Source organism: Scophthalmus maximus, chromosome 11, assembly GCF_022379125.1.
Source record: "Scophthalmus maximus strain ysfricsl-2021 chromosome 11, ASM2237912v1, whole genome shotgun sequence".
Taxonomy (NCBI): Eukaryota; Metazoa; Chordata; class Actinopteri; order Pleuronectiformes; family Scophthalmidae; genus Scophthalmus; species Scophthalmus maximus.
Window position 1 is genome coordinate 2,527,394 of NC_061525.1, and position 24,103 is coordinate 2,551,496.

General features: G+C 41.7%; 1 long non-coding RNA gene across 1 annotated transcript; it reads left to right on the plus strand.

Annotated features, from left to right (window-relative positions):
- Nucleotides 1-5,665: 5,665 nt before the first annotated feature.
- Nucleotides 5,666-13,787, plus strand: LOC118299431. The gene is made up of 3 exons (XR_004789856.2): nt 5,666-5,854; nt 10,412-10,590; nt 12,765-13,787. It is a non-coding gene; the product is annotated as an uncharacterized LOC118299431 (long non-coding RNA).
- The last annotated feature ends 10,316 nt before the right edge of the window (nt 13,788-24,103 follow it).

The window sequence follows — 24,103 nt, forward strand, 5'->3', positions numbered from 1 at the left end:
GCATGCAGGACTCATGGAGGCACATATTCATAAATCAGTGTACAATGGTGCATTCAGTGGTCAATAGAAACACCATCCGCACACTTACACAAAGCACGTACACCTCAGAATAGATAGTTGAGCCTTGGCTCATTGCTCTGGCCACTTTTCCGAACACTACCACGTCTATGATGAGATATCGAGCTGGGGCTTCACACCGCACTCTGATTTATAAAAGACCATCTCGGCGCGCGCTGCCGTCCTCCCACTGTATTTCACCGCCGCAGCTCTTCAGCTTTGAGAAGAGGATGGGAAGTCACAAGGGTCTGAGTGGAAAAGTGAGGCGTTGTCCAGATAGGTGAAACAAAACAAAACAAAACCAAAAAAAAAAGGGGGGGGGGGGGCTTGGAAGTTCAGCGACAAATTAGAACTTGGAAGAAAATCGGATTTGTTACAGAATAAGTTACACAAATCAAATCAAATACCTTGAATAATATTACTGACAGCTCTTTAGACAAGAGATGAAGAGGTGAGGAGAAGTGGGAGTGGACAGAGGGGTCTTTGCCTCTCAGTCCCATCACTATGTTGTGGGATCTAAGTGGGATCAAACCACAGCAGCCGCTCCTTTGCTTTTTTTATTTATTTATTTTCCCCATAGCCGATCAATTTAGCGCGGCGCAGAATGCTGCGGTAAACATCGACAGAGTCATTTTCTGGCATATTAATGTTTACATCCAATCAGCAGGATGTGGGGGCGGCCTAATTAACCCAATCAGCTGGAGGAATGTGCCAGCAAATGAGAGCCCCACCCAGGGACTGCGCACAATTGATCATTTCAACGGACTCTCCACTCAATTGTTTCCTGACAGCACTTCAGAGCACCTGAATTAGTGCGGGTGCATATGGTGATTAAAGAAAAGTTTGTTTTTTTCCTCTTCTCCTGCTTTTTTCCCCCCCTTTCTCATAACCATGCTTGAAAGAGATGCTTCCAGCATCATAATCCAAAATTGTAGGGGGAAGGACTAGTTGGCATAAAGCAGCAGCAGCAGCCGCACAATAATCTTTTCAGTTATTCCACCCAGCAGTTTAATTACTTCTGGAAGAGCACAAATGATCAAACTGAATATGTTCTCCATTTTGGAGGAATGATTTATTTCCCCGGCATGAAATTGATCAAGAATTGATTTGTGATGGGATGTGAAGGTGGGATATGGATGATTGCAGACAATCAGTGAGTTACACTGAAGTAATGCCTTTTTACTGTGGGTTCACCTATCAGTTTCTCTCATGTCACAGAGCCAGAAGCTGCAGTGTGTTAGTGTGTGTGTGTGTGTGTGTGTGTGTGTGTGTGTGTGTGAGGGGGCCGGAGAAGAGAGGGGAGGCGGCAATATCAGACCAAGACAGTAAAAAAAAAAAACAGTCTGAACCCAAACACAATAATAAAAACCTTGGTGTTATCTTCTATGCTCACAACACACACCAGCCCTCTGCCTCTGTCCCTGCCCATCTCTCTGCCTCGCTCTCTCACTTCTTCTTTCTAAAACAGCCATGCTTCCTCTCCTTTCCTCCCCTCCCAGCGTATGAAAAATCAGCAAATAAAAAGTTACATTAACCCCACAGTGACCTTTCCCACGTAATACACTGCGGCCTGATGGGCCAGCCCGGGAGCTTCATCGAAAAGCTGTCATTCTCTGCTATCCCAAGCACTGCCTGGGGAACATTTACCGGATAATTAATATATTAAATGCATGAAAAATAGTTACACAGGGGCCCCTTTGTCAGCTCTTCCACCGCATGGGGGGAAGAGGGATACAGCCTGTGAACCATCAATATACAAGCATCCTACTTCAATGGGCCATCATAAAAACTGCTCATAATTTTATGGCTTCATTCACAGCCCCCGCCGTAAAGGAAGGCCATATTTCCTCGTAATTCACTAGAGCTCGCCATGGCTTTTTTTTATGATTTGGCGGTTTTAAGCCGCTGCTGCCGCCAAAATTATTGAGGCGCTCCTGGCCCCGGTGTGAAGGACGAGGAGGGGTCAGCAGTGAGCTCAGGCATGACAGGGTGTGACCAACGGCCTCCAAACGCACGCACACACCACTTTTAGATTCCTGCGCCTCAAGCGCTGATGACAAACAGCTGACGCGTGGCTACTCGGCCCCGCGGCTGTTCCCGCTGCCTTGCAGAGCCCAGATCAGCAGCCCTTCCACTTACTGTTTGTCGGATGTCTGCGCTTAAACCCACCCATAATACAACGTTAAAACGTGCTTTCTCAATTGCCTGTGTCTAGTTTGGTAGCTGATAGTATTGATTATTTGTCCAGACTATCCCACCCCCAGGTTATGTTTGCCTCTCTGACGGTGTACAGTTTGTGATGCTTATGAAACTGAAACATTATTTTTATTTTATTTTTTTAAATCAACAGTTCACGTTCCACAAATGGTTCTCATGTTTCTCCAGAAAATCTATTAGACGTCACTATCATTGGTTTATTCCTTTGGCAGAGAATAGTTTCAGTACAGTTCCAGAGGTGGAAAATTACTACTTTAGGTTGCAATATGGAGTCACCTGGCAACACAAACAAACAAACATACAGACCAAAAAATGACACCACACTGTTTTGATCCATGTTTGCTGGACGGCACGGTTCTTCAACTGTCAATCAGTGGAGGAGTGTGGAACCACTGTACATGTCACCTGTGGGCTCATTGCGCTTGCTTGTGGCATTACGGACTTGTATCGCTGTAGGGCAAACAAATTACACGACAAGTCATTTCACCATCCACTTTTTATGCTTTTCGCCTGTCATGTATATAGCTTCGTGATTCAACCCATGACCCTAACCAAAACTGCCTTAAATTACACCTGCGTAACATGACACACATAAAAGCTTAAAATACATGGACACGGCACAGAAAATGTCCTGCATTGGAAAGTAGCGTGCCATCATACAATACCATGTTATTACGGTAGGGGATTAAAACAGGGACTGACCCACTCTGTAAAACCTGGTCCCATATTCTTACTAGAGGTGAAAATGTTTCATGAGGGTACTTAAAATATCAGTGCAGTATGCAAATCCCCCCTCTGTTTTGTAATTTTACCACAGATATTCTTCCTTTTGCGAAATTAGTATTTAAATAAAATAAATTCAAATTGATTCATTTAATCAAGAAAGTGCTTGTGTTTTTGACATCCTCAATTGGCGTCAAAGAATCCTCAGCAGTCAGCTGATATGTGTAAAGTGGATATAGTGAAACATGAGGGGTTGGATTTCTCAGGAAGAAGAGCAGTTGTACAGTAAGAAGCTCTCACCTATCCTAAGCTTTCATGAATAGAAAAATATAGGAAAGGAGAAAAGTCACGTGGTAGGATACAAACCGTTTGTAAAACTTTGCATTCCTCGTGTTTGAACGCTGAAGCCATGCTCCTTTTCTGTCTGGTTTTTGTGTGATTAAGCGGCAGTGTGCTATTTACATGGGAAATTAACTTGAGACCATGTGATGGCTATTATCCACCTTCAGACACATGAACAAACATGCATATTCTGCACGCGCACAGAGCAGCAGGTGTGCGTGTGCACGCACAAGCACGGAAGCATATGTTTGCAGGCATGGAGCACAAACACACACAGTATGCTTGTGCACACAGCGCATATTTGCAGATTCTTATTGCGAACCGACAGATATATTCACCCACATGTCATAAAAACACCATTGTGCATATTTCCAGGCATAAAATGCACTGCCACACATATGGATGTGTGCATGTTATCGAATTATCACAGTAATAATTAACTGCACTCAAAGACTTCAAAATGTGTATAATAGTGTGACATTATGGTGAAGTGAACACAAACTCTAAGGTCAATATTAAAGACATTTCACAGCTCTTCTTAGTGAGTTTTGATTATCCAAAGAACACAGAGACATATGACCAGGTTAATGCCTCAGAACGTCTCTGTCAATTCCACACGATACACTCCCACATGCCTGCGTGCCTATATTCACTCCGAAGAAATATACCCTAAGACCTGGGAGTTTATAATAGTCCTATTCATTAAATATTGCTCTTGTCAAAAGGGGTGCTGCTGGTAGAAGGGCATTTCATTTGCGATGAAATACAAGCCTGGAGAAAGAGACGGAGATCCTGGAGGAGGCCGCATTAATTTTCTGAAGCAAATGCCCCCGATTCTACCAAATGACATTCTGTACCGCTAGCATTTTTTAATGTGACACAAATGGCATCGAGGTACAATTTAATACCAAAATACTGAGTCAGGAGAGCTTTCCCAGGATTCAGTGAGGGAAAATCACCGGACTGGAAGGTCAGGCTCAGAGTCAAGTGCTGCTCCTTTATTTAAAGATGTTAACTCAGAAGTCACGTATAACCCTGATGATAGCGAAGGGAAGGTTAAATTGAGCAGCGTGACTGGCACAAGTCGTTTCTATAGTGGATTATTAAAACGCTTTTCATCCACAGACACTGGTGGCTCAGACAGGTGTCTTATCGTGTAGAGAGAGACCAGAGACCAGCAGCAAAGTCTGTCCTCTCTCACCAAGAGGTATAGTCGGAGTGGAACCAGAATAATGTTCCTGTTTAGTACCTATTGAGTATCAAACTGTTTGGGCGGGGGACTTGTCTTAGAGCTATACTGACATTTCAAATTAGGCCACTCAGTTGAGAGCATATCTCCGCCAAGGCCCAACAGTCACCTTAAATTTAAAAAAGCGGCACCAAATTGCACACACTCATAGATATCCGACCCCTTAATATGCATTATCAAGATCCATCAATTATGCCCTGGGTAATTGGTGAAAATGTCAAAAACTATCTTGCAATGTTAAATAAAGTGAAAAAGAAAATGATGGATCTGCCCCTTTGTACACATCCAGGGGGAAATGTAATGGGTCCTTTCTTGGCCCATGTCCCAACCATCCACCATGTTTCATAGAAATCTGTTCTGTAGTTTTTGTGTAATCCTGCTGAGAAACTAACAAACAAACAAACAAACAGGGGCAAAAACCTCACCTCATCGGTGGAGGTCATAACATTCATAGGATCCTCCGTCCTGCTGGGAATTTAATATAGTTGGGGAAATGCAAAATTCTTAACTAATTTGGTGTGTTTTTTTAGTTTTTACCTCTTTTTTTTGTGCTTCAAGGTGGTTCAATTTATATTGTGGACAAAGAAATAGGCTTGTGGGAAATGCCTATAAAACACTTTATATTTAAATGTATCCATCCCCAGGTTGCTCAAGCTCAAGTGTCCTGAAACACTGCTCGTGTTGACCTGGGTGAGGTCCTGCAGCTTGCACAGGTTGTTGTATATATAAAAATCTCTAAACCCTAAACATTCATTTGATCAATGTGCGTCATGATTCTGCCCCCAAGAACCATTAAACAAGACTTTTTGTTATTTCTTGAGTGATATTTCCTAACTTTTTAGTTCTTGTAGACTGTGGTTCGTTTATTTAATTACTCCCTTGATTTCCGTTCCTTGTGTATAATGTTTGTTAACTTACTCCTGTTATCCCTTGTGTTTCTTGTATGGAGTTTGCTATTTCCTGTTTTACTTTGTAGTTTCTTTCCTTGTGTCTCTTCACTTCCTTTCCCAGTGTCTTGTGTGTGTGTATATCATCCGATATCGTCTCTGTGATTCCCTTTTTCTTTTTCAGTTCGTCTGTAAGGTTTGTTTCGGTCTGTCATGGTTAGGACTCCTGTATGGTTTTCATGTCCTCAGTCTCAATTTTGCTCCGTGTTGCCCCCTTGCTGTTTTCTGCTTTTTCTTTTGTACTTTCTAGTTTTGCTCCTTGTGTTTCACCATTTGGATTACCTGAGTTGGATTTTGCTTTCGTTTCACCTCTTGGATTGTAAGTTTGGTTTTTGTTCCTCCTTCATTTATATACTTTTTTTTACTGCACTCTGTATTTGGGTCCTGCTCTGTAAAACCTGACAATGTGATATTTATGAACTGCTTCTGGCAGCTGCTGCCACTGCTTATATTGCTTACTGAAAATGATGTAAAAAGAATGAATGAAGTGAGAAGATGCGGTTTATCATTTATCAGGCTGGTTATATTCCTGCATAAATGTTAAGTGTGTACTTCTTCTTTCCTTTTGTGACGCATCATGGGTCTTCCCCGTTCAGATGAGAGCATTTTAACTGTGCAACAAAACGTGTGAATCCAGAAAAATGTCCCTTTGCAAAGTGTTGCGCTTGTTGGTAAAATCGGTGTGCATCATCAACCACGGAGAGAATTGAATTATGCCGTGTGGTATTCATGCAATCAAGTGAAACAAATCAAAATTAATTTTGTCGGTAATTGAGAATATTTAGCGACAACAAATGAACAGCGCTTGATCTTGTTTTTTTGGCACTTGCTGGTTTGACTTGGCTTTTTATTAGCCCATTCCAGTCTTGCTGTTAAACAGTCTAATGCCACAACCAACCAATGGTTTTTACTCTTATTAATCCCATGCTATAAATGGCATGGCAAATTAACTCAGATCTTCCATTCAGGCCAGGAATTGATTGGCCTCTGTCACCACTGAATCCTCTTCGCTCTGCTCAAGGGAACCACATTCATATGCTCCCAATTCAAAGAGGAAGAGGAGGGGGGGTAAAAAAAAAAAACTGTCTGTTGTAGCCAAACTGGCGAGCTGGCATTGTGAGTGTACAATATGGAGTATAGGTGATCCCGGAGAGCTCACACTAAGCAAGCTTAATCCTGTTGACTAAGAATGTGTATAGGGAGCCATGCCAGCCAGCACTGCGGTACGGAGCGATGACTGGGGAATTACTCTTGCCATGGCAAGGGTGGTCCTCCAAAGCATGAGCTGTAGCTGCCGATGGCTGCCAGTGGGCACCAGCGCTGGGACATGCTTAGCAGTCAGCTTGTTCCCTGCCACAAATCCCCACTCTCAGTGACTGGAAGTGCTGCAGGCCGGGACTCTCATGGCCTTAACTTTGTCGCATTTGAACGGTTGACTTGTGAAACGTATGACATACAGGTTTGATGCTGATTTTGCAAAACCCTGCTCTAAATAAAATTAGATAAAAATGTTAATGTCAATTTTCAAAAATAAAACTAAGTATGAAATATGTACTTTAAGATTAGATTAGATAGTCCAAATCGCCAAAGAAGAGTCAGAGTAGAGTCCCCTTCACCCTATTCAGAGACTCAAGGTTGAGTTTAATGTAAAATCTGTGAAAGCTAAGTGAATGATTCAGGGTGTTTCTTTAGGCATCTTAGCACTAACTATTACTGACAATGTGCATGTGCATCTGCATGTGGCCTGCTGAACACAAGGGTCTTCCCTTCCACAAAAATGAATAATGTTACAGTGTTAATACAGCTGTCAAAATCTATGCCAAATTATTATTTTCAGCGCTCAAGTCCAAGTGGACACTGGGTCCTGGGGTCCTGGCTTCCTAAAATCCTCAGCCTCAAAAGCCTTTTATTTAAGGATTGGGCAGGTTACATTTACTGAACTTCAACTCCAAAAATGCAGATCCCATGCAAAAGACAAAAGTTAACCATACATATCCCACAGCTGTAGTCATGCACAGATACTGCCTAGGAAATAAATTAATTTCCTAAACCGAAAGAGAACAAAATATTTGAAGTATAGTTTTCAACCGGTCTGTTCATCCTTAGAAGTTGGATAGATTATCTGCAGGTATTTATGCTGTGAATTCCATTCAAATCACTTTTTGTTACCAGAGCTGATTCAAAGCTTCCTGTGGACTGTTGCACCTCCATCAGAACGTTGGTGCTGTTTAACTTAAAGGGGCATTAAGCTATTTTTTATCCAATACACTTTTTGAAAATTCAGATAATATTTCCTCACGTTCCGCTAGCTGTTGGTTCAGTATGTGCCGAAAAATAAATCTGTGTGTGCAGTTTGTAAACATCACTCCCTGACACCTTAAGAGACGTGCCAGCGACAGACGCTACGACTCAGGGGTTTTTTTGCGTCGTGTTTAGTGCGTCGGCCTCCCATACCCGAGGCTGCGGGTTTGAGCCCCGACCACTGCACTCAAAAAATGCTTACTGCCCTTTTAAGTCTTTACAGGAGAAGCCTGTTTTGATGACTCTAGTTTTCCTGGTTTTGTTCATTTCAGCAAAATACATAGGGGGGGGGGGGCAAAAACGCTCATATATTGTAGCATAGAGAAGATCATTCAGTTAGATCAATGGCACATACCTGGGATCAATGGTGTCCAATAACAACATAAATGTTTAATACTTCAGAATGTGCACCGCTTCGTGCCTATTGTTCCCAATTTTAAGATACCTATTCATACTGAACAATCATTTCTGAATAGCAACATGAGTGGCAGAACGCATTGCACTAATTCAACACTCAGCCCTGCTCTGAAGGTCAGGCTTTAACAGCTTTAACAGAGGAAAATCCTATGGAAATCTCTGACTTCAGATTAGCGCTGTCTACCCGATTAGAACATTCTCACACACGTTGAGCCATAAGGAGCGGAGACTATGCCACTTAAAAGCTACATTGTTCTGCGGAGTGAACATGTCAATCCTAATTCCTTTAGCTGCCGTTAACAACCCATCAGCAAACTGGCAGTTGCAGATTGAACACCAGTTGAATCTTCGCTCTGAGCCCAGATCTTCCTGAGGCATTACACCAGGGTTTCATCCTCTAATACCATGATCTAGACGGGGAGAATACACAAAAGACAGATATTTGACACATTGTCGGTACTGCGCTCACTTCTTCGCCCTTAAACGACTGAATATGAGCTGGTTAATCAGCTCCGCTTGAGGTTAGTGAGGTGATGCAGGGCTGACGTCTCCCTCTGTGTCCGCCGCGAAGGGGGCTCTGCTCTGCCCCTTTGGAGAGAGCAACGAGATGGGAGGGACTCCTCAGGGGGCCGTAAGAAGACATCACCTCCACCCCTGCATTAAATCATCCTTCTTCTTTATGAGCTGTGTCCTGATGGGCCAGCAGACGGACGGCTAAAGGCCAACCGTGCCACTTGGGTGCCTCCAGAAGGAGAGCAAGCAAGCAGAAGGGGCAGTTAGTGGCGCAAGCAACTGCGCGAGCGCGCACACACACACACACGCTCTCTAAGCCAAAACAATTATGACTGCGTACGTGCATGTATACTGTAGGCTTGTGCTTGTGTGTGTGTGTGTGTGTGTGTGTGAATAGGGAATACAAAGCTTGGTTTCACACCATAGGCTTCTGGTCACAGCCCTGTCATTAAGATAAGGGGGTATTGTGGGGGTACATGGGGGTATTTGGGGGTAAGCATTGAGTACGGTCCAAATTCCGTGAGGTCCAGCAATTTAAATGGTGAAGCATTGCACAAGGCTGCCTTGACATGTGGTGTAACAGCTCTGGAAGAGGCTAGTAAGTGGCTCTTGTAAGTGGAGATCACCTGATGTTATGCCTAACAGACTGTCTGCTAACAGACATTGGTCAAAACTGAAGTCACATTGTCAAAACTCTTCTCACAGTCATTGAAACAGAAGTCTCTGTGCACCAAACTGTGAATGGTTTTTCATAGCTTTCACACAAAATGCATTCAATGACCACATTTTCCAAAAATCCATGAACTCTTTTCTCATAGATACTCCACCAACTGCAAAACACCATATATTTGCAGGACATTTTTCAACTGCTAACTCACTGTTTTCAAAACTCTTAAAAACATATTCAAAACAGACTGATGGAAAATGTCATGCATTTCTGCAGAAACCATATAAATCTAAAATGTATCTATTATAATCTTAAAAATTTGTAGAATAACTTATTAATAACATATTCATGTTTTAGTGCTTCTCTACCAAACTTTGCGGTGACCTTGACTTGTGACTTCAGTATTTCTAAAATCTTGAACCTGTCAACAAGCAGCATCCTTCACTTTCCACATTCACATTGGATCCATTGTTAATGGAAACAAAAAAAATCGATTAATGCAGCTTTATAACTTTCAGGTAACACAACTGTTAACATCCTGCTCTGTGGAAGACTTAAAAATGTCTGTAATACTTTGCCAAGCCTATTAATCCAAAACTGTGTAATACATGTTTATATACATGTTATACGGGGCTTTGATGGTGTGATTAAGAACTGGTCACTGTTGAAGGCCTTGTTAAAAGAATGAATAGAGGTAAAGGAAAACAAAACAAACAGCAACTTAAGGTTCCAACACGAGAAAGTGTGTGTCTCTGTGTGTGTGTGTGTGAGTGTGTGTGTGTGTGTGTGTGGTTGTGCGTGTGTGCATGTGCGCATGCAGGGTGGGGGGACAGCCCCAGGACGAGCAGCTGTGAGCAGATGTCAGCGAAAGTGAGCGAGGGACTTTGGAGAGAGAGAGAAACGTGGCTGGGCCAACCCTCTAATTTACGCTTGAGTGGCGCTGCGCCGCTGATATTTACATTTAAATTGATGTTTCAGATACTTAATTAAAGACGAGGACTGGGCTCTTCTGGTCGGCGGCGGCCTCTTCCTCATCTTCCTCCTCCTCGGCAGAGTGCACAGACTGCTCACTGGAACCTGCAGCACTTCCCTGAGCCCTGTCAACAGCATCTCACTGGAGGCCAGTTAGTGACAATGCACCCCTGTTTTGCTCTATGGTAATTTTCTTGGTGCAATATTGAATACACAATGCCCCCTGGTGGTTTGTGACACCAGCCCATACACAAACACAATGCAACTCCTAATGTCCTGTGGTTTGTAAACAATAACAGTGGGTTGGGCACTTATTGAGCGTATCAAGTGTGTGAGCTGGTCACGTTGGAAAAGGAGGCAGGGTCAATGATCTCAAACCACTGAGACACATTCAGGGGTCAGAAGACAAAACATCAAATGAACCTGATGCCAAATACTACAAAGTCCTTTTTGAATTTGGATTTTGCATTTTTATGTTTTGGAGGTGCTGATATCAGATCATTTATTAGATTTATACATAACATAGTTCTGATATTTTTATTTGTGTCAAAAACTCCCCCAGAAGCCTGTATTTGCTAACTGTATCTGCCAAGTAACTGCTAAAAATAGCTTTAAGCTACAACACATTGAAAGACGATGTTGAAGTTTCACTGCTGTATTTGTATTTGGAAGTGTCCCCTTAGTTTATTACATAATATTCATTTCTGACGCTTTTGTCCAAAGTGACTTATGATCATCGATTGTTTGACTCATATGAGAGGCAGCATTAGGCCTTGCCTTAGGGCCCACACTAAATTTTAGCCATGCCCTGACCAAGAATCGGACCCCAACCTTCTGTACCAAAGTTAGAAGGGGGAAACCAACTAAGCTACAGCAGCTTACCTGACAACTTTTTTACAGATTGATTTGAAAAGTCTGCACTATGTTTGCTCAAAAGCAGTAAGACAAAGTTGACTGAAATTAATGCAGAATTAATATTAATTATTATAATTATTATTAACTGCACGGTATTGTAGTGGTTAGCACTTTCGCCTCACAGCAAGAAGGTCCTGGGTTCAAATCCCAGTTCAAACCAACCAGGGCCTTTCTGTGTGGAGTTTGCATGTTCTCCCCGTGTATACGTGGGTTCTCTCCGGGTTCTCCGTCTTCCTCCCACAGTCCAAAGACATGCAGAATGGGGTTAAGATAATTGAAGACTCTAAATTGATGGTAGGTGTGAATGTGAGAGTGAATGGTTGTTTGTCTCTGTATGTGGCCCTGTGATAGGCTGGCGACCTGTCCAGGGTGTATCCAGCCTCTCGCATAATGTTAGCTGGGATTGGCTCCAGCCCCCCCGCGACCCTTAAATGGATAAAGCGGTAGACGAGGGATGGATGGATGGATAATTATTATTAATATGATGAATTACATCAACTCCAAGAGTACATTTTCCAATTGTCATATTGAAATGATTTGAAACCAATAAAAAACCTGGTAAAAGTATTCAAAATACAAGCAGATGTAAAGCAGTTAGCTGTGATGTAAAGTACAAGTATTAAATAGCTTAAATCAGTCAGGTCCATTACTGTGGTCTTCTAAACCTGCATTCATCAACTTTTGACCAGGTGGGGGCAGCATAGCAAACTGTAAACACATACTTTTTGACATATTTTCACTTCACAAATTTATTACGGTGAACTTGTCTGCAAGGAGTGTAGCAGAAAAGGAGCAAATATAACATTTAATTGGGGCTGTGTGTCTGTTTCATCTGAGTTCAGCAGCATTCACTGTACCTTTTTGCTCTGGTTTGGTCTCCATCAACTCCTGAGGAAAAACATGTCTGGCTTAAGTTGCTTAATCCTCCTCTTAGTTTATCGAAACTGTAGTCTGTAACTGTGACTGGGAGCTGGTTGCTGGCAGCCAGGCGTCGTACAGTGGACAATATTTTCACTGAAAACAGCTGTATTCTGGTGCTGGAATTATCATTGGCATTAGAGTTTGCTCATGAAACCACTTTAATGAGCTGAAAGCAGCTAAAATGCTCTGCAGATAATTCTCAATGGGTTTTCCCACTGCAGTGCGAGCTCTTTCACATTACGCACACGTATTTGATCAATCATGAATATACACAATCTTGTTTAATGCAGCTGTAACTATTCATTTTGTTTAAACCAGAACAAATACTTAGAACTGGATGATGCAAATCCACATGTTCCCACTGCAGTTTCTCTTCTTTCAAGAATTTTTTGTTGATTTGTATTAAAAGCTTTAGCACAAAGAGGTTGACCCAAGCCGGCTTCAGTCCCGGCCAACACTTGTACAGTGCTTGTGCTGTAATGTCCCTGAATGGATGAGGGGATCCTCTGCTCTGTGTTAACAGTTTCTCCAGTAAGGCCAGTGTCCTGGTGCAGCGGTACTCCAGTCCTGATGAACCGTAATCCCAACATGCTTGGATGTCCTCGCCGGGGCCCTCAGAGGGGCCGTCCGACTGCCCACAGGCCAACTCCTCTCCACCACTTGCTCCCAAACAGCCTTTTAATAGGTTTTAAAAGAGGGTTATTAACATCACCTGCTAATTATGTTAAGGACCTAATTAGGGAATGAGGAAAAAAGGGCTTTTTGTCTAATTAGGTTTTCTTTCTAAGTACACTGATAACCAAGGGAATGCTGAGATCTCTGTAGAAATGAGAGTGCAATGAGCCAGTGAGAGGATGCTTCAGAAAAAGAGTTAACCCTTTCAACAGAGCCCAACTCTATTAACAAGCCACTGGCAGAGTGCAATTACCCCCCAAATCGTTTATTTGGGACATGTTTATCTGGAGTGGGAGTCTGCATCATTTAGCGCATTATAAACTCAATAGAAGCTTCATTAGCGATTACAGTCGGTGGGTGGTATTACCTGCCTGATATCTGACTGCAGCCTGATGATATCAGCTGCTGCCGCCGAATTACAAGGCAGGGACCTAATTTTTCAGCCTATGCTGGTCTGTCCTTGCTGTTTCCTCCACTCAAGTGCTACCCAGCCGGTGCACTGCCAACAGCACTTCGCTGGGCCTTCAGCTGCAACATGGCAATGGGAAGAGACAACATACAATGACTTAATCACAGAGCAGGAACAAGAGATGCTAGAGCAGAAAGAGGGGTGTGTGTTAAAAGAGGAATTATGTGATTCAAGCCTGGAAAGTGTGTGACGCGGCTCCAGTGTCTTACTATTCAGATAAGTGGCAGAGGTTTGACATTGAAGTTGCACAGCAGTGAAGTTGTTTGGAAGCAGTGGAGGCAGATACATTAAAGTGAGGCACGTTCTGTTTCTCCAACATTAAAAAAAATATATATTACTCATAACTACTCTTATTTCATTTTTATTGCATTCTTGAAATACAAAAAAAAAATTGTCAACTGATTTTCACAATCTTTTTTTTTGTTTAAGTTTTTTGCTGTGCACAAATTTAAATCCAAATAATGATGAATAGAAATTAAATATATACAAGTTCCATAAGTCAGGATCCCTGGATGTGATTTGAAATTCACCCATTTGCTGCTTTGCAGAGCTACAACATGAAACTGTAATGTTGATGTCTTATTTCTTTTAAACTTATTTGTAAAGTTTTACTTATAAACAGTTTGGAGCCGCCATTACACTTGTCGGAGATTGAGAACTTTAAGACCCTAAAGCCTAGATGGTGGAAGAAGTGAAGGCCTTTTTCTAAGTAAATATGTGTGTAAAAAATAAAAAAAGGGTTGAAAAAACAGTGTTAATCCTCCAAAGGAAATGAACTGTGCAAATGCTAAAAATGATAAAAAGGAATGGATACAGCTCAATTTGGCCTCTGCCTCTCTTGTGGGTGGATTTGCCCATGCCTGCAACACTTTGTTTCTGTTATCTGGTCAGAATGTCTCATTAAAATCAACACAGATTCCTAACATAATATATCATGTCATCAAACAAGCTTTGTCCATCCTTACATTTGGCAAGCTCAAGCTTTTTGGCAGGCCAAAAAACAAATAACTAAAAAGTCATTCTCAAAATGTGTGTCTGCTGTTCGTAGCACTGTTCTAGAAAAAAAAAATGTAAATAAAGTTTTCTCACCAACTCTATTAAACAAGTGACAGTGATGTAAATATCCCCATTGAACAGCAGAGAATGGATTCAGAGGTTGCTCAGTAGAAGGGAGTTTGTATCTGCAGCCGAGGCCTGACAGCATTAGAGGTCAGCACATCAGCTCTTTCAGGTGGCAGGAAAGAAACTGGTACAGTGTAATTTAACAATGAGGAGATGGAGGTACAGATAGGGGGGTAACGAGGAATGGAAACGAGCTAGTGATACGCCTCTGGCCGCTCGCGACGGGAGTCAAGTGTTGGGAACCCACGGCAGCACTTCCTGTGTGATTACATGTTTAATTTACTTCACATCTCAAAAATTGTCTGCTATGACAGAGCCAATTTACAATGATCCCCGTGTGAGTGTCAGGCAAACGAAAGGAAGGCTGCAATGAAATCCCTCCCCGCAGCCTCTAATGGAATCTCAATGAACCCCCGTGCCAGCGGGTCCGGGAGAGCAGACAGCTCCGCCATTAGAGCCGAGGACCCGCTTTACCAGAACACCACTCGCCTTGGCCCGTCTGTTATTATCGCTTCATTCTCCCGGGGTGAAGCGACGCCAAGCTGAAAGGCGGCGGGGGGAGAGAAAAAAGGAGGTTCCTCCAACTTAGTCCTGTGTACCTTGACATTTGCTAGATCGAGTTCAGTTGGGGTTGGGAGGGGGGGGGGGGGGGGGGGGGGGGGGCAAAATAGCAGCTCTCTAAATTGACAGAGCTGGACACTGTGTTTAAACTGATAGCTGATCACCAGGCTGGTGCCTGATGTCCAATCTCGATTCCAAATGCACAAGCAAAGCATGGATATTGCACACGCTAAGTGTCTATCTTTCTGTCATTTTAAGGCGAGGTAAAAAAGAAAAATCCATCTGTGGAACATTATTCAAATCATTTTAAGGTTCCGCGTCTTGGGAAATTTCAGGTCAAATTGCAGAGCTCCGATTGAAGGTTTGTGCTCTTATCTCAAAGTCATAAACATATTGTCTTACACTAGTCCGCCTTCCCTCCAAAATTCAATCCTGGAATATGCAAATTTGAGACTGCCACTGGAACAGCAGCAATACATATGCTAATTCAGTGCTGTTCAAACAGACACCAACCATTCAGTCTGAGCAGACGTTAACTTCTGTCGTTACTTCACGATATTCCAAGAAGACATTATTTATCAAAATGTAAATTCATACCTATATATTAATTTGATTACAGTCATCTGCTCCTTTCACTTTCTGTCTACATTATGTAAAGTAACAATTTATAAATCCCGCCTGTGTTTTGATTCCTTAAAAGTGTTTCTCCTTTTCATTGTAATATAACCATTGAGGAACTAGATAGGCTGTTGTTATGGCTGTTTTTGAATTTAGCAGATCTTCATTATGCTTCAGAAATAGATTAAATTAAATCAAAAATGAAATAGAATGAATAAAAACTATAACTGTGGTCCATTTACATATAAGATGCTGACTCTGTATGCCTTAATGCACAATCTAAACAAATTTAACAGAGAACTTTGGCAGGTCGCATTTCAAATCCACTATTTATAAAATAGTGAGGCGCCTCATGCAGAATTTGTGTTGACTCTCTTAGAGTTTGTTTAGGATGCATTCAACACTGGGTCCCTCTCAGGAGATCACCTGCTATTCATATAATAAGGATGTAAATGAAAGAGATAATATCAATGAAAGCAAGAAGAAGTGAAGAACAATCAATCTACTGAATATTGAACACAATGTATAGTATAAATGTATGTACCATTTTTGGGAGAAATTAGTTGCTGTTATTTTTCTCTATTTTTAATTTATATATGTATTGGTGGAGTGAGGTTTGATATCCACAGCTCACTTTTCATTTAATCCAACCACCTTCATTAGATGATTCTCAGTTGAAGGGCTTTTGGGAATTTAATTGATAACCTGTCCTTTAAGTGTTAAAGGACAGGTTATGACATTCAAATTTCAATGTGCACGTTGAAAAAGGCCTTCACTTCTGTTATTGTCTCTATTTTCCATACTGGCCATGAAGTGATCCATTTAATTGAAATTTCATCATCTTACAGAATACTTTTTGGTTAAAAAGGTTGGTAAACTCTAAGGGGACACACTACAGTTGATATAACACCTCTACATGTTTACATATAATAAGCCATGTCCTGTTCCTGCCTTGTCTGCTGCTACCCTCCCCTGACAGCTCCACACCGGGGCTCTCCTTCCTGAAGCTGCTGTGAAACCAGCCTGAACACATTTCTATCTGCTGCACTGGAGCCGTACTTAACAGAAAACATAGCCCATTCCCTTGGGCGAGGGTTGGGTGGGGGTTTAGTAGCAAGGGTGTTTACTGTTTGCAGATGCCAACCGATGTGGAGAGACAAGATGAATTTGACAGCTAATGTAAAAATAACAGACAATCATAAATCAAGGAAGCAGGCGTCGTGAGTCGATGATGAGAGTTAATCAATACAGGCCTGACTTTGCCATTGTGCGAAATGGCACTCCATTTATTACAGGGGGGACTTGGAGGAGAAACATTATTCATATTAGAGTATGCACATGCTGGTGGGAGAGAAGTGGAGGGAGTGTGGAAGGAGGGAGCTGCTTAGTCATTACAATGCTGGTGCAAAGGGCCCTCACTTAAAGCGCAACATGAACCCAAAAAGAAACATTATTTACCATTTACTCAAACTCAATTAGTTTAAATCACAATAGATGATTGCATGTCCACACAGCGAGTCAGCAAGTGCTGCTCCCTTCCAGTCTTGGTCTAAACAAGTAAAGAGGACCATCTCAGACAGGACAGTTAATGATCATCAAATTTATTATAGAACACCCAATGCAATAAATTCAACTGTTCTGTAGCCAAATGGAATTGGGTGGAAGGGCCATTGTGCCTCTAAGTGCACCTTATATGTTCCAACATTTTAGTGAGAAACCATTTCAAAAAAGAAGAAAATAACCTTGTCCTTAAACCACTCCTAGTGCTGAGTCACTCTGACTGGTGCTGGGAATGCTGAATACAGTACATGTTGTAGGTTGATATCCCAGCCTGGAGCATGTTGTCATTGCCTTTTGTGTAATGTGGTCATAATGTCTCATTAATATGGGCAAAGATTCCCTTAGAAGACTAAATATACAATCGAACTTTGCAAATCATGTCACTGACGAGCAAATTCAGAGCAAGCAAAAAAGGACCAGTCGCAGGGCATTAGTCAGCTGATCAAAGCATTGTTAGCAAAAACTAAATTTTAGCAGTAAAGTTTTCTCACTGATTCTATTCAACAGTTGACACAATACGGAATTATCCCTATTGATTATCCCTATGATGTCAGCGTTTGCACACTTTTGGAAAACACAATATTTGATATCGGCAGCTGACGCCTATCATCAGTGATGGGTTAGATGGTTAAAGTCTATAATAATACCACACCAATATGTGCTAATATGAAATAAGATATACCGCAGGGTTTCATTCTTGGGCCTCTGCTTTTCTCTTTTTTTTATATTGTACCTCTTTGCAAAATTATGTAATGGAAATTATTTCCAAATTAAACTTACCTGCTTGTCTGCTCTGAAAAGATGGATGTCAAAAACACCTGCTCAGATATTCACATAAAACTGAGATTCTGGTGAGTGTTTGCATCTATGTCCATCCTGGAAGAGGCACCCCATGTGTGATGCGCTTTCGTGTCATTGTAGTATTTAAATAGGCAGAAAGTGATTTTGGAGAAAGATTGTGGGTAGTTTTTTTTAGATTTTTTGACTGCCCTGGTTGGGGCTCGAATGCCTGGAGTATGGGAGCCGGACGCGCTAACAACGAAGGCCAAAACCCCTGAGCATTTGTCTCTTCAGGTTTAGGACAGTGATGTTTAAAAACTGCACAGTGTTATGTAGTGGGGTCCGCACCATTAGAATCTCTGCATTGGCTTCCTTTAAAATTCAGAATAGAATTCAAAATACTGCTCCTAACCTACAAAGCCCTTAATAATCAAGCTCCATCATATCTTACAGAGCTCATAGTTTCATATTCTCTCTCTCTCTCTTTATATCTCTCTCCTTCTCCCACTTTTTTCGATCTCTCTCTCTCTCTCTCTGCCCCCATGTATCTACATTACAGGTCACTAACTCTGTTTTCTCTCTCCCCTAGTAGATCTGACCCCAGAGCTGCAGGATCCAAACCCGTCATTATAATTATTACTATTATTATTATAAATAACATCATTGTATTTATAAGTATCAGTTTTCACTAATTATAAGTATCAGTCTGGTAGAAATTAAAGCAACTGTTATACTACCCCCCCCCATCCCCCGATATGTTTACAGTACATGTCACTAACCCCGTTTGTGTTTTCTATCTCTCCTAGTGTATCTCTGACCCCAGAGCTGCAGGACCCAGACCCGTCAGTATTATTGTTATTATTAATATTAATATTAATATCATCACTAATAACAACAACAACATAATTGTATTTTTTAATTATAAGTATCAGTCTGGTAGAGATTACAGCGGCGGTTGTAAAACTGTCCTCTCTCTCTCTTCTCTCCTACTGTCTCTCCTCCCACCCTCTTTCTGCCCACCTCTCCTCGCTTCCTCATTTCTCTCCTCACCCCAACCGGTCGAGACAGATGACCGCCCACAACTGAGTCTGGTTCTGTCAGAGATTTCTTCCTGTTGAAAGGGAGTTTTTTCTCTCCACCGTCGCCAAGTGCTTTGCTCATTGTGGGATTTGTTGGGTTTTCCCTGTAATATTGTAATATTGACCTCACTATGTAAAGTGCCTTGAGACAATGTATGTTGTGATATGGCGCTATACAAATAAAATTGAATTGAATTGAATTGAATACACATCCAAGGTTTACGCTCCCTTCGATCGCAATTTGTGAGTCCGCCGTTATGATGCGGGTAGTAATTTACATGGTGTGTCTGGCATTCAAGGGGTTAAGTCATGAGCAAAATGATCATAGGCAAGAGCAACATGGATGCAAATATTTACATTACTATCGCCTTTTGGAAGCTACAGAAGCTAACAATGTACTTAACTAGCAGGCATCTAACCTGTAAGGCAGGAAATGCAAAGGCATAATGACAGAGGGAAAGGAGGAAACTTGGAAATATTAACATTTTCCTCAATCTTTTTGTCAAATTGCCCCCAAAAATGCCTTCACCGTTTTATCCTATTGGTTTTCTATACTGCATGTGGCTCTCAGTTATGGGGTGTGTAATTTTTGAATTATTACATGGTACAGTCACACAGGGCCACAAATGGCTCTAAAGTATCCATACTTTAAAGTTGAAGCTCCAAGAAAATATACAGAACTATCTAATGAATTGTTAATCTATGGTCCCTGGTCACTTTTTTCCTGCTAATCATAAAAAATTCAAACAAAAATACCAAACCACAAACAAAACACACACACACACACACACTCTTATTTAGGATATCTGGAGTGGTATTGCTACTTTGGAGTGTTGAGGCAGATGTAGAGGTAGGAACAAGAGATTACAGACAGCTCTCTGGCACACAGGCTGATTTGAGTGGCTGTGGCTGGCCTCCTCTGGGGAAATCGGGCCTTAGGAGTGGGGCTTCTGATTTACTCCAGGCCCTGGCATGTCTTGCTGATGAGCTCCAGGCAGTCCAAGCCCCATGTGGGGATTGGCTCTGACCAATATGGTCCCTTCCACTCAAAAGGACAGGGCTAATGTGCAAGAACCCAGGCCTGACGCCCCATCAACACCCCTCAGCAAAACCCCCTTCCACCTTCATTTAAGACTCACTCTATCTCGCCTGACTCTTCTGCGCTCCCATTGCTTCTTCTGCTTCATATCAGAGCCTCTCTATCTGTTGCCACCTCTCTCAGCCACTCTCATATCAGGACCTCTTTTCCCATCTTCTCCTCTTCTCGCCTTCGCCTCTCTCTCTCATCCCTCTCTGCTGCTGCTTCCTGGTGCTGCAGTCATTTTTTTCCCCACCTGAGGCTCATTCCCAGGTCTGGGGGAATGTATGGCTTTATTTGTATGGCACCAGCATTTTATTGGATTCCTATTGCTTTGGAACAGAGGTACCACATTCCAAATTCATCAAGGGCCAATTTAATTCAAAATTCATGAAGTGGGCATCCGTCAAGATGCCGGCTCCAATGCGCTTTGTGTGGTCTCAGGGTGCCTCCTGTATGCATACGAGACCATCAGTAACTCCAGTCCCATTTCCGTCTCTGATTAGAAACTACTGAGTGGTTTCCTTTGGCTCAATACCGTATTTCAACAAAAAAAAGGCCTCATTGCTTCTTTTTTCATTGGCCAAGGAACATCATCAAACATCTCATAGACCAGTAACACACAAAGCCTAACTCTTATCTAATGCCTTCAGTCACCAGCCGAGAGACGGCAATTTAAGTTGACATGGAGAAGAAATCTTTTGTCATATTTTCATCTCACCATCAGTAAAGTGTTTTACTCATTCCACAGTACCGGATAACGTGCTGCTTTTTGCACACTCTCATGTATGTGAATATATAACACATGGTCATCTCTGATTCCACGCACACTCACAATGATGCATTATTGTGTTAATGGCAGGCCGGGATTTTTAGGTGCAGTTCTTCACTCTCTAGCTGGAGCTTTTTTTAATGTCTGAATCTCCACACTACCACCAGGAACTGGCCGCTTTGCAAGGTGAGAGAGCGGTCGCGTGGGCACTTATGGGCCCCAGATGGCTTCCTTGTGCAGTTTTCGCAAGCTAATATTTTGAATTTTAATATGCGCTAAGAGTTCCTGGAGGCTGGCTGGCTAGTAATGCATCAAAGTGTAACTTACAGCCCACATTTTTAGTATGACGCACAGCAGGGAAATTTGGTAAAGTGGTAGCAAGGCTTTGCATCAAAAATGTGTGGAATTACATAGAGCATCTTAATCACGGCAATAGGTTTACTGGTCTGTTTACTTTACAATGACTTACTCTGTCAAGTTTGTGTATTTAAATGGATTTGCGTTAAGTACGTTATCTACTGGTCCTCTGCCATATCAGCCTAACCCTAAACATCACCCTTACGTTTACAAGCTCATTAACCATTAATGTTTAAAGCCCAAGATACTCTGAGGTGAAATAAGTATTTGTGGTGTACCTCCTGTGGCGCTATTTTAGGAAATGGTCAATATAGTTGTTTTTACCACATAGTTGGTCAAATGAGTTGGAGGACTTGTTGTTTGAAGCCCTTGTTGTGGGAACATTTGGACATTGGCTTCCCCTTTCTTCTTGTTTGAGCATTATAAACTATGTGAGTGGAGTCAAATTTGTGACAGGATATTTTTCCTCTATGGTTCACAGAAGGTTAGTAACCTTTCCATTATGATTTGTTAAATGAAACAAAAGTTCAAAGTGCTTTGAAGGAAATTGAGCTGTTGAACTGTTTATAAACTGTTTGTTTGTTTAAGTAATGAGTCAAACGTTTTATGTAAATGAAAAGGGTGATTATCTAGGACTTTTTATCAAGTCAACTACACAGCACTACATTCCATGTTGTCACTGCTCCAAAACAATATTCTTACACACAAACCACTTAAATGTATATAAAACTAATTCACAATAGCAAATTAGCAGAAAAAATGTTGTGTCCTGATTATATTTTCTATTAATTTAATCAGGATATGATGTTAATTGTCACAGTATTTGGCAAGATGCAGATAAAATGACTGAAGACTGTTTTAGTAATATCTATTGTCTAATGTTTTAGTATATCTAATCCTCTTTAAAATACAAACTCTTTATTTTGTCTATGTCTGAAAATTCTCACAGCATTTGGTTAGGTTAGAGAAAGTTTTCTGATTCAATAATGATTAGTTCATACCGATTTCAGACTCACTGCATATATTATAATCATTTAATAAAGAAAAACTTGTAAATGTGAAAAATGTGCATTGGTTGAAAAGCCTAAAACAACAATCCTGGTGATTTCAAATAGCAGCCCCCAGTTTATATCCTGTGTAATAAAAAACATGGAGCATTGTGTTGGAAAGTTAACAGCATTTATTACTGTGTTTTATTTTATGTTGTAGTACAACACATTCTATTAAGTATACTCTAAAATGTCCATGGTTTGACAGTGTTTACTGTAGCCTATCTGTAAGTCAAGTCAAGATCTAACATCACACCCGCCCCTTCACTCTTCCCCCAACCCTTTCCATCCATGATCCAGCTCTTTATCCCTCCCCTCATTGTGACCTTTGAGGACCATGCTGAAAATTTCACACAATCTCCCTGCACAGCAGTGGTTGCACCAGCACTGGGAGCCAATATGTTGCCATAATTGGGCCTGTAGTAGGGGCAGAGTCCAAGGCAATTAATCCTTTCCTCCTGTTGTTTGCACCCGGGTTGGCAGTGACAGGGTGCAACGTAATTGGACAGGAGCACACTTGTCCCCTCCGTTTTACATTAATATCCTTTCAACTCCAGACTCTAATGCTGGCCAGGTTGAGAATCCCACTTCTGCCACCAATATCCACTCAGTCTCTCTTTTCCTGCTCTCCGACTCCCACCTGTCAACCACCCACCTGTCCTCCATCGCCATGCTGGACTAATCTGCAGCCCCGATGAAGAGGTGTGTGTGTGTGTGTGTGTGTGTGTGTGTGTGAGTGTGTGTGTGTGTGTGTGTGTGAGTGTGTGTGTGTGTGTGTGTGCAAGAGAGAGAGAACAGACAGAACAGCACAGAATCTGCAGACTGGACCCATTTTAGTTCTCAACAAAACTTATTTGTATGGTTTGAACTTGGTGCTTTTGAAGAGTGATGCCAACTATTAACTTGGAGTATTTTATGATTAATGCATTATAAGAAGCTCTAAAGAGCGTGTTGTTTTGCTACTGTCCATTTTAGGCCATATGTGCAAGATTGGAAAATGTTCTGTTTAGCACTCCCTAACGACGGTATCAAAAAAATGAAACTGTAGAAAAACAATAGTGTATTGTACTCACCCATCCACTTCCCTCCATGGATCTGATGTGGGGATGGTAAAGGTAAATAAAAAGCTAAACAAATTGCTTGTTTCGTCATGGTATTAACATGCAATCAAAGACAACATATCTGGATCTGAAGCATGTTGAAAAATGACAAACTCAGTAAACAGAAACTGGGATCAGATTATCCAGAATACATCCGCGAGAGGCCCGGTTTGCATTGTGATGGGATCCTGACCAACAGACAGAGGAAATGCATGTCTCCGCCTCTTTCTGCTATGACAAAAATGTGTGTCAGTGAGCTGCAGGCCAGCTCTTTCTCTGCAAAGGAATAAATAATCACAAGAGACTTGTGGGACCACAACAAGATGAGGGTCACAAACATGAAGTTAACTAAATTAGTCCAACAATGGCCTGGTGATTAGAACTAAACATTAGCTAGCGGATTGTTATCGGTGTGTTCATAAATTCAGTATAAAAATCTGAGCTGTCATTCAGAAAATCACGGTTTTAGTTTCAGATCACTCAGGAGGAGCGGATTAATGATTTGAGGGCTGCAGGCAAACAAGGATATAAGTCTGTTGTAGTGGCCCATAACCAACAAGTCCTCCAACTCATTTGACGAACTCCGTTTTATGTGGTCAAAATGACCAACGTCTACCATTTCCTAAAAAATAGGGTCTCTAC